Source organism: Lepus europaeus, chromosome 11, assembly GCF_033115175.1.
Source record: "Lepus europaeus isolate LE1 chromosome 11, mLepTim1.pri, whole genome shotgun sequence".
In the NCBI taxonomy this organism is placed as follows: domain Eukaryota; kingdom Metazoa; phylum Chordata; class Mammalia; order Lagomorpha; family Leporidae; genus Lepus; species Lepus europaeus.
In genome coordinates this window covers 1,903,966-1,913,680 of record NC_084837.1, presented here as the reverse complement: position 1 = coordinate 1,913,680, position 9,715 = coordinate 1,903,966, and positions in this window count along the sequence as shown.

The following is a 9,715-nucleotide window of genomic DNA, read 5'->3' as shown; positions in this document are numbered from 1 at the left end:
TGTGCTTCCACTGCAAACACACAGCCAGAGAGCAGTCCTGCCTTCCGGGTCAGGTCCCTGCTCGGAAACCCACACCAGCCGTTCCAGGCTCTCTTCTTCTTTTCTAAAATAGATAGATAGATAGATAGATAGATAGATAGATAGATAGATAGATAAGATTCTTTGTTTATTTGAAAGGCAGAGTTACAGAGACAGGGAGAAACAGAGAGAAAGAGAGAGATCCTCCATCTGAAGCGACGAGGGCTGGGCCAGGCTGAATGAAGCCAGGCCCCAGGAGTCCCGTCCAGTCTCCCAGGTGGGTGCAGGGGCCCAGGCCCTCAGCCATCCGCTGCTGTCTCCCGGAGCATCAGCAGAGAGCTGGATTGGAAGCGGGGTCCATCCGGGACAAGAACAGGAGCCTTCGGCACGTGGCGCTTTACCCACTGCACACAATGCCGGCCCCTCCATGCTCTACTGACGCCCTGCTAGGATGCTGGGTACTTAGGGCATCCCGCAGAGCAGGAACCTGTCCCAGCCACAAAGTGCCAGACACACCCCCTCCTGGCCGAGGAGAGCTTCCTGCCGGAGCTGCAGCCCCCCTGCCGGCACCTGCTCTCCCTCCATGGATTCCTCCTCACAGGTCCACCCCCGCTTTCTGACACCCCTGGCCTGGAACAAAGCCCTAGTTCCCTAGGCCTGTGCCAAAGCCAAAGCCCAAATCCTGCTCTAACCCCTGCCACAGTGAAGCACACACGCCCATGCGCACGCACTCACAGGTGCACACACACATCAGAGTCACGGGGGAGGAATCTCTCCTGCTGCTGCTCTCCCAGGCCCCGGGACCTCACCTCCAGGCCAGCAGCAAGGCTGGACACACAGCAGCCTCGCTGAGAGTCCCCCCACCCCAGCAGCCTGGCTGAGTCCCCCCCCCCCAGCAGCCTGGCTGAGTGTCCCCTCCCAGCAGCCTGGCTGAGCACCCCCCCAGCAGCCTGGCTGAGTGTCCCCCACTCCCGGCAGCCTCGCTGAGCACCCCCCCAGCAGCCTTGCTGAGAGCCCCCCCAGCAGCCTCGCTGAGAGTCCCCCCAGCAGCCCGGCTGAGTGTCTCCCCCCCCAGCAGCTGACTGAGTGTCCCCCCCAGCAGCCTTGCTGAGAGCCCCCCCAGCAGCCTGGCTGAGCACCCCCCCAGCAGCCTCGCTGAGCCCCCCCAGCAGCCCGGCTGAGTGTCCCCCCACCCCAGCAGCCTGGCTGAGTCCCCCCCCTAGCAGCCTGGCTGAGAGTCCCCCCAGCAGCCTCGCTGAGTCCCCCCAGCAGCCTGGCTGAGTGTCCCCCACCCCCGGCAGCCTCGCTGAGCCCCCCCAGCAGCCTCGCTGAGAGCTCCCCCAGCTTGGGCTCCGAGTGAGCTACAGGTGGCCACTGAGGTAGTGTTGCCATCAGGGAATGAGAGGTTTTGGATCTCAGTCCCCATAAACTCATCCAAGGCTCCGTTTTCCCCTCAAGTTCCTGAAACATGGAGCCCTGGGACCTGTGGGGACGCCCGGGCAGGGCAGTAGTGGGAGTGGCTCCTGCACCTTGGATTCCAGGGGAGGGCCCATGGCAGTGGCTGCCGTCCTGGGTCTGCAGCCAGTACCGAATCCCAGACAGTCACCATTTGGGCTCGGGCACACAAAGATGTGGGAGGGCTGGGTCGGGCAGGTCCAGGGGCTGCAGAAGGCGCAGGTACCACACCTTCTCCTGGAGGCTGCTGGGGAAGGAGGGGGAGGGGTCTGAGCCTTGAGTCTCCACTCCCAGCAGCTGCCACAATCAGACCTTTGTCTGATGCAGAAACTTGGGCACCTGTGTGCACCCACGCTCGGGGAGGGGTGGGAAGGTGTCCACAGGGCAGCCGCCGCGCAGACGCACGGCGGGCTCAGCCTGAGAGCCTCGTGGTGATGCAGCCACACCCGGGGAGAGCTGGGCGGCAGGAAGGAGAGAGGCAGCTGTGGCCAAGCCTGTCCGCCTCCTTCCTCCCCAGGAACATGCAAGGTGGAGCCAAGTGAGGAGCCGGGCGCAGTGGCTGGTGTTGTGGCACAGCGGTTAAGCTGCCACTTCTGACACCCGAGTGCTGGTTTGAGTCCCGCCCCCTGCCCATGCGCCTGGGAAAGCAGCGGAAGATGGTGCAAGCGCTTGGGCCCCTGCACCCACAGATGGAGCTCCAGGCTCCTGGCTTCAGTCGGGCCCAGCTCCAGCTGTTGCAGCCCTTTGGGGAGTGGACCAGTGGATGGAAGATTCTCTTTCTCTCTGTATGTGTCTCCCTCCCTCTCTCTCTGACACTGCTTGTCAAAAGAAAAATCTTCAAAAAAGACAAACCTGTCTGTGTAGCTGCTTCCTTTTGGTCCATAAGTGGGAGAAACCAGCACGTGTGTGTGTGGATCAAGACACGCTTCAGGGCCTTCAGAAAATGACCCAGGAGCCCCCTGAGGGGGGAGGGCCCCGGGGCCCAGAGGTTGACACCACAGGCAGCCTTGTGAGAGAGTTTGATTTCTGAGCCACAGGAACTGATTGCTTAATCAAAAAAATAATTCAAAAACCAGGTCAGAAGCTTGAAAAATGAAATAAAATGATGCATTGCTATGCAGATGAGAGGCAGGGGAAGAATAAAGGGGATTTGTTCTCCTGTTGTCAGGAGGGAGACAGGGAAGCAAGGAGGGAGGGAGGGGCTGAGGCGGGGGGGGGGGGGGGGGAGCAAGGCGGGAATAAAAATTCCTGTGGAGAAGCCAGAGCAGCCGCCTCGGTGGGACGGTGCGGAGCCACTTCCTCTCTGTAAGCCTCGCTTTCCTCATCAGATCCATGGCAGGACTCCCCCTTTCCCAGAGCTCACCCCTCAAAAGCTGTGTGGGGGCAGCCGGGAAGGGACCCCGCCCCAGAGGAGCCGACGGGGACCTGCTGGGCTGCGTTCCTGGCTCCCATGAGCCGGGGCACAGCCAGGTGGGACTGTCACCTACCCACAGGTGTCTGCAGGCTGCAGGTGCTGGCCTCAGTGTCCCACGAACAGGCTCCACTCTAGGCAGCGGTGGGGGTGCGAAAGCAGGAGGTGGGGCGCCGAGACATGAGTCAACCATGGCCCTTGGCCTTGAACGTAGCACAGAAACTGCCGGGTGACAAACCAGGCGTGTGGGCAGATAAACACCAGCGCTTGCCCGAAGGCTGAGGGCAGTAGGAGCAAGGCGCTCTTTCTGTGTCTACATGGATACATTTGGCAAACTGGATGCTGAATGAGAAGCAATTTGCAAAGGGACACATAAAGAATGATCCTGTTGATGGACATTGTCAAGCTTAGGCGAGGCCAGAAGGTAGATACTGTTTACAGCTAATAACTTACATCCTATAGATACAAAAACACTATGTATACACACACAATACACATTATGCAACAGCGTAACAAGACATTTTCAGAGCCTCAGTGACTGAAGATTTCTGAGAACACACAGGCTATGAAAACTACGTTAAAGATGTGTCAGGCACAGAACTGCTGGGTGACAAGGAGATTTAAGAAGTCGTCTATAAAGGATCCATCTGCCTGGGAGACAACACCAACAAAAAGCCCACGGATGTCATGAAAGATCCATGCATGGCCTTAAAAAAAGTTGTGCACCAAATAAGCTTTTAATTCACCTTTTCTGTAAACTTCTGGAGCAGCCCTGTGGTCTCAGGGGGGCTGGGCAGTGGCAGAGTGGTGGGGGTGTTTCTGGGACTTGGCACTGCAGTGGCTCCAGCGAGAATCTTCCACAGGAACTTCATCCCAACTCCTAACAAACGGCACTGCAAGGGAACACACTTCCCCGGATGCAGTGTGGGGTGAGGGGAACCCCCTGGCCTCCCCTTGCCATGGGAGGCCTGGGGGCAGCAGTGTGGCCGGCGGGAGGCAGAGGCCAGCGCTGGTCAGGCTGAGGACAGGGGTCAGAGTCCTTGCATGGGTGGCACTGGCTCACCCTGGACACACCTGACGTTGGCTTAAGCCACAAGGGCCAAGGAGACCCTGAAATGGATCCCTAGGGGTCAGGCTCAGAGGGGCGACCAGGAGGACAGCAGGATGGGGGGCGGGGAAGAAAGCCAGTGCTCCCACCCCTGGTTCCACAGCCCCAGGAAGGCGCCACCTCCTCCACGAGCCCCCAGGCTTCCTTCCCCACTGAAGCCAGAGAAACACTTTTTCTTTTCAGGAATGAAAATTTGCTGGATTCAATCGTCCCCTGAGAAGCCCTAGAGGTGGCTGGGGCAGCCAGGCTGCTGGCTGCAGGATCGGATTCTGGAGAAGTCGGCCCAGGGAAGAGCTTTGCTGAACCCTGGGGCCCTCTGACCATTCTGCTCCTTTGAAAAGTCCTGATGTCCATTGTACTTGAACGTTCACTCCCCAAGTGCCACAGGAGCTGGCATCAAAGCCGGCGGAAGCCAGAAGCCAAGAACTCCATCTGGGTCTCCCACCTGGGTGGCTGGGGCCCAAGCACTTGAGCCATCGATCACCTGCTTTCTCCCAGGGTCGCGTTAGCAGGAAGCTGGGGTCAGAAGTGGAGCTGGGCCTGGAACCCTGGCTCTGAGATGGGACCTGGGTGACCCAGTGGCAGCTTAACCACGGCTCCAGCTGCCCGCCCCCTTCCACTTTAACATGTTTACACTTGAAAAATAAATTTTCACAACTTCCAGGGGGAAAATCATGCCCCCTCTGCCGTGGATGGACAATAATTGAGGGAACTGCTTTGCTCAGAGGAGCGTCCAGACTCATGAGAAAGGAAAGAGAGAGAGGATTCAGCTCCTCCTCCCTCTGCCAGCAAGAGACTGGGTGCCAACTGTGCCAGGAGCGCTTCTGGGGCAGAGGGGAGCGTTCTGGCCGGACCCATGGGGCCACCCGTCCCCGGATTTGCCCCCATTCACCATGGACCCCAGGCTTCCTGTGGCTGATCCCCCCCAAGGGCAGCTTATTCTCGTTTGCAAGTCTGACCCAACGTCCATGACGCACAACAAACAACAGTTCCCTCATCTGAGTCTTCCTGGGGCCCTGGTGACAGATTTTGAGTGGGGCTGAGGAGGAGGGTGGAGGAGCTGGCAGTGGAGCTTGGGAACCATGACTCACCAAAGCACAGCCGGGGACAGGGCCGCCCAGGGCCTCATCAGCTCCACTGGGACCTTCTCGTTCCAGCAAAGCAACTTCCGCGACCTCGTTAAGCCCCCCTCCTTGAGGCCCCCACAGGTCTGCTCACCTGTGGGCTAGTATGGGGGCTCTGGGGACCTTATGCATCTCACAGGGCCAGGGCTGGAGGTGGCTGCACCCCACCCCCGCACCTCGGGGCACAGCCCAGTCTGCATGGTGCAAGCAGAGCCAGGGCTGCACTTCCCAGGCCCCTGCATGCGCACTCTGGCAACTCTGGGTGGCCTCTTCTCTGGGGATCCCGGGCCCTCTTTCCAGGTTCACGCATCTCAGGAGGCAGGTGCACCTGCCACGGAGCTGGCATCCGAGTGCTGCCCAGTGCCCAAGCTCCGGCACCTGGCTGTCCAGTGCAGGCCTCTCATGTCCCAAGGGATGTCTGGGCAGAGGGGCCGGCAGTTGGGACAACACCACGGGCACAATGAGCAGGGGGCGAGGAGGGAATGGGTGGTCTTCAGCCAGCTTCTGCCAGCCCCGGGGACCTCCAGCTAGGAGCGCTCTCCCTTCGCGCCCAGGTCTAAGTCGACGGTGTCTCTGGGAGCCAGTCTGGAAGGCTGTGACCACCCCAGAGCCTGGCCCCCATGTGCAGCTCCGATGTGGATCCCACCCGGGGAACCTTGGCTTTCCTGAGGGTTACCATGGCAGCCGGCAACATCACTTCTGCCTCCGCGGGTCACTTCCCTTCCAGTCTGCAAGAGGGACCGGCCACCTTTCCAGCCCGGCTCTCAGGAGGGCTCTTGCTTATCCCACCAACGTGGCCCCACCACGGGGGAAGTCGGGAAATGCTGGGTGCTGTCTCACTGACGTCCACCTTTACATGCTTTCTCTCTCTGTTGCTGCCATAGAGAGAGGCGCCTGGGGTTTGAGCTGGCTTTCTCTCCAGGGTCCTGCCAACGGAACACAGCTGAGTCAGAGTGACCTCGTCCTCGCGGTGACGGCGGGGGGGCGGGGGGGGCGCTCCTGGCTTCCCGTGTTCTCCGTGGGCAGCAGCAGCTCCTCTCCTTCGCCTCCTCACCACGCTGGCCCAGCCTCGGCACTGTTGACAGAAATGGGGTTCTGGGCCACCCTTTCTTGCTCAGGGCTTCCAAGGGGGCACCCACCACTTCCGGGGTCGGGAAGTTTCCCGTGGTGTGGGTTTTGTGCCTGCTCCACACCAGACCCTCCCCGCGCCAGGCTGCTGCTCCGCCTCACCAGGCTGCTTCCAGCTGGGCTGCGGGCCGCGCCTTCCCCGGCTGCAGACTCCCCTGCAGGTCCCCCGCCGATGTCCCGGCTGCAACCCCAAGGCCCAGCACCGGCCAGCAGAGACGGTCAGCAGAGAGCTGACCACTTCTCCAATGGCCCCTCTGCCCACGCACTGCCAGGCGGGCCCAGCCCCCAGGTCTGCCCGAGTGTGTGGGGTCTCAGGCTGGCTCAGGAGTGCTGTTGTCCACCATCCTGGACCCCCAAGCACAGGGCCGGAGTCCTCCCTGGGGGCAAGGAGTGTCTTTGAGGAGAGGCGATCTGACCACTGGCAGGGAGCTAGCCCCGCCCCCTCCGTGTGCGCCAGGCAGTGTCCAAGGATGGTGGACGAGAGTCCCTGTGTCCCCTGGGTGCGTCTTCAGTGACTTCTTGCTTCAGCGCACGCTGTCCTTCCACCAAGCAATTCTGAACCCCAAGCCCTCTTTTTGCAGGGCTGGCTGGCAGCAACCCCGGCTCCTGGTCGGGACCTGGCCCTAAGGACTCTTCCTCTCCGGGTGCCTGGCGTGCAGACCCTAGCTGAACTCTGTCGGCCCCGGCTGAGTGCCACATCTTAGGCTTTCTGCCGCCCAGGGTCACACTCTGGACTGGTTAGCGTCACCTGTGGTGTTTCCACTGCCCGGAGCCAGGGGGGGCACGAAGGAGGTGGAAGGAGACGGGTGGGGGTGGCTGGCCAGGGCTCACACCCGTGAAGCGCTGGAGTTATTTGAAGGTGTCTTCTGACTGCACCATGTGAGGTTCTTGAATCATAATTGGACAACGGCCAGCTGGGTCCATTTTGAAAACAGAAACTTCATGCTTGAAACTCGGGACAAATGAAAAATAAAGTTATAAACGTAGACACACACTAACATCTTGGATCCTGCCACCGTACCTGCTGGCATCCATCTGAGGCTTGAAGCTTATTGACAAGGAAAGAAGTCAGCAACAAAAACCCTGGACGACAACCACACGCAGGACGTGTGCAGAGCTGCTGGTAACTTACGGTGGCCACGGCGCCCAAGCAGACTTCAAGGGGTTCTTGGAAAATAGAGCGAGAGACCTTAGACCAGGGGCTTCAGCAGGTCCACGGAAACGCATTTCACGGACAGGAACTGTGCACGGGTTTCAGGCTTCTTTCACCAAAGCAAACTTGCCCTTCAGGCCCCGGGGCCGTGACTTTCCCGAGGCCCCAGCCTGTGCCGCGCGCGGCCCCTCGGGCTGAGGGGCGAGGGCTCACAGGCTGGGGGCACTGTCTCTGCCCAGCAGAGCCTCCTGCCGCCTCCCAGGCCCACGCTCACCGCAGGCCCTGGCTTGTGCTGACGGCAGCTGGCAGCCTGACGGTGGGCGGGGAGGCGGGTGCCCAGGTTAGGAGCAGCTGGTGCTGCTAGGGGCTCGGGATCCCAGCACGTGGCCAGTTTCAGGTCTGCTCGCGGTGAAGGTGCACATATTAAAAGTGGAACCCCACGGGCAGCCCCGGCTCGGGCCCTGGGCATGGAGGCCTAGGAGACCAAGGGGGAACCCCTGCTTGGAGAGCGGGCTCTGTGTACAGGAAGCAGGTCTGGGCCCGGTCCTCCGAGGCCTGGCTGTGTCCCCCGGTCTGATTCTTGTCCCTCGGAAGCAGGTCCCTGAGCGCCTCTGGGCCTCAGTTTCTGTAGTTTAAAGAGTCAAAGAGAAGTGACTGCTGGGTCCCGTGTGGGGCACCCCTCGGGGGTCCCAGGTGTTCTCCCTCATGAACCCAACAGTGAGGTGAGCTTGGCCCTGCCATGACCATCACCAAGGGGACTTCGGAGGGGTCAGGGCTGGAGCTGTGACGTCCCTGCGTGGCAGCGGGGTCGCCTGCTCTGCACGGAGACAGAGGCGCCGTCTCCTGGGAGATGCCGTCTGCGATGTGGGCGCAGGGAGAGTAAGCAGACGTGGCCCGCTTTGCCCCAGGTGGGCAGAGTGGAGAGGTGTCCAGGGCCCTGCTTGAGCCATTAGTTCCGTGTGACCACCTGACGTCTGCCGACAGAGCCCCGGGAAGCCTTCGGGGCACCTGGTGTCCAGTGAGATTCAGGCACTGGGAGGAGAAAACGGTGCTTTGGTTTGAGAAGTGACTTACGGTGGAGGCTCTGCCTTGTCCGCCTCCACTCCAAGGCCCTGCTCCCACCCACGCCCCAGGACCCCAGCTGCAGCAGGGGCTGTCCCGTTCAGGTCGGCGGGACACCGGTCTCCAGTGTCCAGGTCGACGGCACACCCATGGTTGTGAAACTCACCTCCTCGAGGTTCCTGCGGTCGCTCCTGGAAGGCTCTGGGGTCCTGGAGCTGGGGTCGTGATGTCGCCGGGGGAGCTCGCTGGCTCTGGGTGAGGAAGCGGCGCCCGTGCCAGGCGTCCTTGCTGGATGGCGGCAGGTGTTGGCAATGCTTCTCCAGACGCCCGGCACTGGCCCTGGGTCCTCTGAGAGATTCCTGGGGTTCCTGCAGCTCCCCAAGGCTTTAGTGACCCCCTCTCCCTCGTGTGGCTCGACGGTGAGATCAACAGGGGAAGACCCCAGAGCCAAGGTGAAATCTCCACATCACTTAACATTGTGGGCTCGCCCGAGAGGCCCGGGCGCTGTCGGCATGGGTGGGGCACCAGAGACAAGCTTTGGTGAACGCGGTTGCTTTATTAGCAAACAAGCACACTTTTAAAGGGCAGCGATATGCTTCTCCAATCAGCTTGGAGGTCACGTAGGCTACGGTGGCTTTCCGGGAACGGTTGACCGGATTGGCAGAAGGCGGGGTGGGGGAGGTGTGCCTGGGGCTCCCCCCACCTGCCAGCCAGGCAGGCAGTCTCACGGGATCACCCCCAGAAGGCATCGGACACAGGAGTGGGGACGTCCATCTGTTACCATGGCTGTCAGAGTTACACAGAGAGGAGAGAGGCAGAGAGAGAGAGAGATAGAGAGACAGGTCTTCCATCCGATGGTTCACTCCCCAGATGGCCGCAATGGTCAGAGCTGTGCTGATCCGAAGCCAGGAGCCAGGAGCTTCTTCCAGGTTTCCCACATGGGTGCAGGGGCCCAAGCACTTGGGCCATCTTCCACTGCTTTCCCAGGCCACAGCAGAGAGACAGATCAGAAGTGGAGCAGCCGGGACTGAAACCAGCGCCCATGTGGGATGCCGGCCCTTCAGGCCAGGGCGTTAACTCGCTGTGCCACAGCACTGAAGCCCAAGGGCGGCTCGTTTTCAATGTGCTTGTTTACAAGTGGCAGCCACCACTGAGCCATGCTGCTGTCCACCGAGAAGGGCGTTCCTTGGCCCTGGACTCCCAGGCAGCCCAGTGGGTCTGGTGGAGCAGCCACTGTAGTGGGGAATCCCACAGGA